Genomic DNA, 7,745 nt, shown 5'->3' with positions numbered 1-7,745 from the left:
AGTCCCTCAACAAGAAGTTATGCCAAGTGCTCCATACATGTCGCAACAATATAGACCTCCATATGGACATGTTTACGATCAGTATCATCCATACAAGCAACAAGCTCCTCCTCAAATGGGTATTTCAAACATGGGGTATGCTACAAGAAATCAGTCTCCTCCCAAGAATAATTTGGAGCAACAAATTAGAGATCTACAAAAGAAAGTGGAGGACATGAGTACATCCAAACCTACATACACTATGAGAGATATATGCCCTTATCCCTTCGATAAGAGCATTCCAATGCCTCCATTTCCTCCACACTTTGTGACACCAAAATTCGACAAATATAGAGGGAGAGGAGACCCCAAGGCACATATAAGACAATTCTTCACAGCTTGCATTGAGGTAGCGGCAGAAGAAACATACTTAATTAGGTTGTTCCCACAGAGCTTAGGAGATCAAGCTATGGAATGGTTTTCTCAATTACCTCCCGGTATTAAGTCATGGGGCGACTTGGCAGAAGCATTCATTAAGCATTTTTCTTACAACATTGAAACAGATGTCTCAGTTACTACCTTGTGCAATACTAAACAAAAAGAAGGAGAATCTTTCGCAACATTTTTACAGAGATGGAGAAACCTAGCTAGCAGATGCTCTTGTGAGATCCCGCAAAAACAAATGGTGGAGATGTTCACACAAAATGTTAACAAGGCTATTGGCTATGATCTCAGGAAAGCTTGTTTGTCTACATTCAAGGATGTCATTGAAAAGGGCCTAGCAACAGAAAAGGTCTTAATTGAACAAGGAGTTATCAAGCTATTCAAAGAAAACAAAGAGGACTTCAAAGGAAAGGACAAACCAAAATTTTGGAACAAGAATAAGAACACAGTTAATGATGGTGTTGTTGATGCCAACACAGTGAGACCAAAGTTCGTCTTTTCTGGATCAAGTTCTACCAACAATCAAGTGAACAATCAAACAACTTCAAAAACATGAAGGAAGTACACTCCATTGGGAGAACCACTTGAATCAGTATTCAAAAAGCTTGTAGCAAACAAAGTGATCACAGTTCCAGATTTTCCTCCATATGAACCAAAGGTCAAACCGAATTGGTGGAATGATGATGAATATTGTGAGTTTCATAAGAGCAAGGGTCACAAGACAGGTGATTGCCATCGATTGAAAAACATTGTACAAGATCTCATTGACAGAGGAGATATTGAGATTGAGGGACATTCATCTAACCAAGAGCATGAGGTGTTTAAGGAACCATTCCCAAAACATGACAAGGGAAAAGGCAAAGTCACAGATGATCAAGCCAATTACACTAGAGCACCTTACAATTATGATTCTACTATCAATCACATCTCAATGGACAATTATATTTCTACCATTACTATCAAAAATAAAAATCCTGAGAATCCTTCTCAAAGACCCAAAATTGTCCTAAAAGGTGTGGGATCTTCGCCCGAATCTACCTCTGAATGTCATGTTACAACCCGTCGAGGTAAGATCACATTGCCAGGTGCCTCCACTAAGAATACCAATTCTTCATCCACCAAGCCTGAGTACGACCTTGTAGAACAACTAGGGAAGACACCTGCACTCATCTCTATTCTTGAGCTCTTATGTATATCTCCTGCACATAAAGCTATCCTGGACAAAATCTTGAGAGACACTGTCGTCCCTACTGATCTGAACGTGGACCAGTTTCAAGCCATGGTGGGATACCTATCCATTCCACACTCCCTCACATTCACAGAAGCCGATGACGCCTCCATAAGTCAGCCTCATAATGCACCCCTACATGTTGAAGCCTTCATACATAAACATCGAATAAAATGATTCCTGATAGATGGAGGAGCAGGTCTTAATATTTGTACATTGAGCACCATCAGACAATTGGGATATTCTGACAAAGCTGTGAATTCTACAAACCAAATCACTATTAAGGCTTATGATGATGAAGAGCGCTCGTCCAAGGGCACGGTCATCTTACCACTAAGAATAGGGCCAGTCACAAAGGATGTGGTTTGTCAAGTCCTGGATCTAGATCTCACGTATAACATATTGCTAGGACGTCCGTGGATTCATGAAATGAGGGCAGTCCCATCAACATACCATCAGTGCATTAAGTTCCCTCACAATGGAGTCGAGGTAACGGTCAATGGTGATCCAAATCCATTCATATATGGTAATAACTTGAGATCACATACTGAGACTATCATTCCCAGCAATCGTGAGGCTACTCCTTCTTCAGCGTATGTTGATCCTGAGTCATTAAAGCCCTCGACATCCAAACAAGGTGAACTTAGAGCCAAGTTTCAAGAAAAAGGCATGGGAGAATACACTTTGAATCAAACAATGTTCTTATGACAAGTCATGACCTCTCCCAAGGAATATGGGAGGCCACATCCTAACAAGCAAATCTCCATCATGATACTCAAATGGGATCCTACCATCTTTCAAAAATGGGGTGAACTGGAGGAAGAAAATTTATATAAAATGCTATATAAGGACATTGAGGACAAAACACATGACCAGATTATTATACCCTGTGAGAACTATGGCAAAGGTTTCAAAATTTTGCAAAGATTTGGGTATGATGGAAAAAGCCCTCTCGGACTATGCAAAGAAGGTGTCATGGAACCCTTACAACCTGAGCTAACCACAAGAAGAGAACGCTCAAAAGGGCTTGGTTCTATAAATCCCAGACTACACAATAAAGGAACAAAAGAGGTATGGCGAATCAAAATGGCTGAAGTTCAACAAGAGGATGACTATTCTACAGATTCCAACGAATGGGAATGGGGTTCAGACAAATCCTCCAGCGATTATGAACTCAACGAGACATTTAGAGAGCCAGATGAACCTACAGAGGAGGAGGAGTTTTACAAAAAATTCAGAGTTGGCCAAGAACCAACCCATAAGGATCCTGCACAAGCTTCGTTTCAAGGCCCTAGGTCAAGATCACATAGGATGAGGACACCTGTCCCTGAGGGTGCTACTAGTGATGACAATTTGGATTCGCTCACGATCGAAACTGATGAGGAGAGTGCCATCGATGACCTCGACGATTACCTTGACATACCTGAATATAACCACATCTTCACTATTAGCCTTGTGAACTCTAAAAACACTAAAGACCTTCCCCTTGTCCACCCCCAACTCATTGACTGGGATCATGACTTACCAGCACAGTTTGATACATTTCAAAATGATGAAGCTATTGTCAATTATCTTGGCATTCGCGATGATCTTCCTCCCGGAGACCACAAAGCAGGATACGCCATAGAGCTTAATAACATGGCATACTTTGGTGAGGGTGTCGGGCCTTCTAGTCGCAAAAATGTGAAAATAAAAACAAAACAAGGGACTTATGGCGAAAACCACACTGTGGCGCTATCTGACTCTACAAAAGTAAAAAGAAAGGACGTATCTGAGGGTGAAAACCTCTCTGAGGCACCTGAAGATGGAAGGCTCGACATTCTCCCAGCATCATACGAGGAAAAATCATCCATGTTGGTAGAGGAGACTATAAAGACAAACATTGGTACAGCAGAGGTTCCACACAACATATTTTTGGCTCAATCATTGACAGAGGTCGAGAGGACAAAATTCATAAGATTTTTCAAGGAACGACAAATCAACTTCGCATGGTCTTATGCTGATATGCCTGGACTAGACCCGGATTTAGTAATGCATCATTTAACAGTTAAACCGGGGGCAAAACCAGTAAAGCAGAAATTAAGGAAAATGCATCCACAAGTGGCATTGCTAGTCAAGGCAGAGTTGGAGAAATTATTGGATGTCGGATTCATACGCCCAATTGATTATCCCAAATGGATCTCCAATTTAGTACCTGTCAGCAAACCGGATCGCAGCATCCGAATATGCACAGACTTCAGAGATATCAACAAGGCTTGTCCAAAGGACGATTTCCCATTACCAAACATTGACTTGATCGTTGATCTCACAGCAGGTCATGAAATGTTATCCTTACTGGATGGATTTTCTGGATATAATCAGATCAGGATTGCACCTGAAGATCAACATAAAACATCATTTACTTGTCCATGGGGAACCTTTTGTTGGAATGTCATGCCCTTTGGGCTGAAAAATGCAGGTGCCACGTATCAACGAGCCATGACTACTATCTTCCATGATCTCATGCACATAACAGTGGAAGATTATGTTGATGATCTTTTGGGAAAATCAATAGACAGAGACACACACTTGAACATACTTTCAGTTGTCTTTGATCGGCTGGAAAAATACAAGGTAAGACTAAATCCTAAGAAATGTGTCTTTGGAGTAACCTCCGGGAAGCTCCTAGGATTCATTGTGTCTAAAAGAGGAATAGAAGCTAATCCAGCAAAAGTCAAGGCTATCTTGGACATGCCGCCACCCAAGAATATCAGTCAACTTCGATCTTTACAAGGGAGACTCTAGTCCATACGAAGATTCATAGCACAACTTGCAAATAAGTGTAACCCTTTCCAGCATCTGCTACACAAAAACATCAAGTTCAAATGGGATGAGAACTGTCAACAGGCTTTTTAGGCACTTAAAGACTATATTTTGAACCCGCCAGTCTTGATGCCACCAATTCCAAATCAACCATTGCTACTTTACATATCGGCTACTCCAACAGCACTGGGGGCACTCCTAGCACAGCAAATACTTGACGGCAAGGAAAAAGCAGTCTACTATATCAGTCGCACATTGGTGGGATATGAGCTAAACTACACTCCAATCGAACGTGCGTGTCTCGCTGTGGTCTTTGCTTCACAGAAATTACAACATTATATGCTCACTCACAAGACTAAGTTGATTGCTAGAATTGATCCACTAAAATATCTTCTCAACAAAGCTACACTTACTGGGCGGCTGGCCAAGTGGGTAATGATCTTGAGTGAATTCGACATTGAATACGTGGACAGAAAAGCTATAAAAGGACAAGCAATTGTAGACCAACTGGCAGATGCTCCCATGATAGATGATGTTCCTCTACAGTCAGAATTTCCAGATGAGTCCATTCTAACAATATCACCTGCAAAGCCATGGCAATTATACTTTGACGGCTCATACACACAGCATGGGGCAGGAGCGGGTATACTCTTTATAACTCCTCAAGGCGATTCTATACCAAAGTCATACCGCTTATCATTTCCTTGCACCAACAATATAGCAGAGTACGAGGCATTAACAACTGGGTTAAGAATTGTAGTTCAATGGAAGATCCAAGAACTTCGTGTTTTCAGGGATTCTCAACTTGTCATCCGTCAAGCAACTGATGATTATCAAACAAAAGATGAAAAGCTAATTCCTTACAAACAACTGGTAGATGAGCTGAAACTGAACTTTGCAAAGATAGAGTTTGAGCAGATACCAAGAGAACAGAATCGCGCTGCTGATGCCATGGCTACGATTGCTTCGCTCATTGATCTACCGCAAAATGAGACCTGCTATGAATTCCTGGTAGACAACCTGTTGATTCCGTCATATGAGATCACTCCTATAGAAATGATATGTGTTGTTGGTCCTGAATCCCAGTTATATGGTTCCATATTCACATACCTTCGCGATAATATCTTACCGCCCGATCTATCGAACAATCAACGCCGCACTTTCATTTGCCAATCCTCTCGATACGTTATCCTAGCTGATATCCTATACCGACGAGGTCTAGATGGCACCCTTCTGAGATGTTTAGAGAGTGACGAAGCTCAGATTGCATTACGAGAAGTGCACGAAGGGATATGTGGTCCGCATACTAGTGGTCCTACCTTGGCTAAGAAACTCATCAGGACTGGATACTACTGGCCTACTATGGAAAAAGATGCATATCAGTTTGTCAAGAAGTGTAAGCAGTGTCAAATTCATGGAGACCTCATACATGCACCAGCACAGGAACTACAACCACTTGCATCTCCTTGGCCATTTTGTCAGTGGGGACTCGATCTCATAGGCAAGATTCACCCTCCTTCTTCCAATGGACATAAATTCATTATTACAGCCACAGAGTATTTTACAAAGTGGATTGATGCCTTACCTCTCACACAAGTTACTGGAAAACAAATTGCTACTTTCATCCTAAACTACATCATTTGCCAATATGGGATTCCTACTTCCATTATTACTGATAACGGGCGTCCCTTCAAGAATCAAGATGTTCGTGAACTCTGTGAGCGCTTCCATATCTCCCATCGTTTCTCCACACCATATTACCCCCAAGGTAATGGCCAAGCTGAGGCGTCTAATAAAACAATTCTCAAAATCCTTAAAAAGACAGTCGACGACGCTGGCCGTAACTGGCATATCCAACTCAATCCTGCACTCTGGGCCTATCATACAAGTGTCCGCACACCTACAGGAGCTACACCCTACTCACTTGTCTATGGCTCTGAAGCCATCTTGCCTATTGAGGTCGAGCTACCTTCTTTACGGGTCTCCTTGAGAAACATAATCAACGATGAAGACTACAGGGTTTCTCGTTTACAAGAACTAGAATTGCTGGAGGAACGAAGACACACTACTTTTAATCATCTCAAGGCTTACCAACAAAGAATGAGTCGCAGTTACAATCACAAGGTTAAGCCTCGCACATTTGAGGTAGGTGACTTAGTCCTCAAAGAGAACCCCAAGAATCAGCAAGACAGAGATAAGAAGGGCAAGTTCGAACCAAACTGGCTTGGTCCTTACATCATCACAGCGGTATATGGATCTGGAGCATATCAGCTCTCAACTACAGAAGGTGAACCCTTAGCGGATCCTATCAACAGCATGCACCTTCGCAGGTTCTACACATAATTTTCAGAATATCCTAATTCAAAAATACAAAAAAAATTATAAAACAAAAAAATCGTTACTTGGTGAAAACCTGGCAAACAGGCATCTTGTGACAACAAAAAAATTGAAAAATCGAGAAAAGTAAAGAGAAATAATTTCGTCCAACGCTGAAAACCACTTCGGTGGCGCCCTGGGCAAGTACCATGGTGAAAACTGGGTCACCAGCGCCATGCGTAGAGACATTGCTCCTCTCTCCTTCAGGATTCTCTTTCATCCTTTCACTTCGCACACACTCACAACCAATTCACTCACAATAAACTTACCCATTCCCATCATGGCTTGTTATTGATCTACCTAAGATTGGTTAGCCATCCATAACCCTCCCTTTTTCACTCCCTTTCCATCCATAATAAATCAGCTCCTATCTGTGACTAAGGTAATTCCTACGTCTAGTGATGGGTGTGGAACTAAGAACATCACATGTTTCAAAGAGTATAGTTTTTGCCAGCTTCCTTCAGTCTATCTACGCACAATCCGCAATAAAGTAGCATTTGCATCACAGATCCACAATAAAGTTCCGCCTTCTCCACAATAAAGTATCAGTTTCATGGATTCAGTCAGTTTCAGATGAGACACAGCAGCAACAATGAGCTTCAACAAAATCAAATCTTTCAACAGACTCAGACAACATTATGGTTCAGTGCTATCTATCCTTTTTGTGAAAGTGAACATTGTGACCACAATCAAAATAAGACTTATACAAGTGACAAGAGACACTAAACTTGAGGACTACAGTGGATGTTGGTGTCGAGTCTTGGTTTTCTTTTGATTTTATCTTTTGGTGACATGTCTTTTAGCTTTTCCAGGATGTCTTTGACTAGAGATTCTATCTCCAGGATGTCTTTGACTAGAAAGGCGAGGATGGGGTATCGTCACCTATTTGCATTTGCTGTCTGTGGATTGTCTCTTA

The sequence above is a fragment of the Cryptomeria japonica genome, chromosome 11, assembly GCF_030272615.1.
Source record: "Cryptomeria japonica chromosome 11, Sugi_1.0, whole genome shotgun sequence".
Taxonomy (NCBI): domain Eukaryota; kingdom Viridiplantae; phylum Streptophyta; class Pinopsida; order Cupressales; family Cupressaceae; genus Cryptomeria; species Cryptomeria japonica.
Note: the sequence above shows the minus strand (reverse complement) of the source record.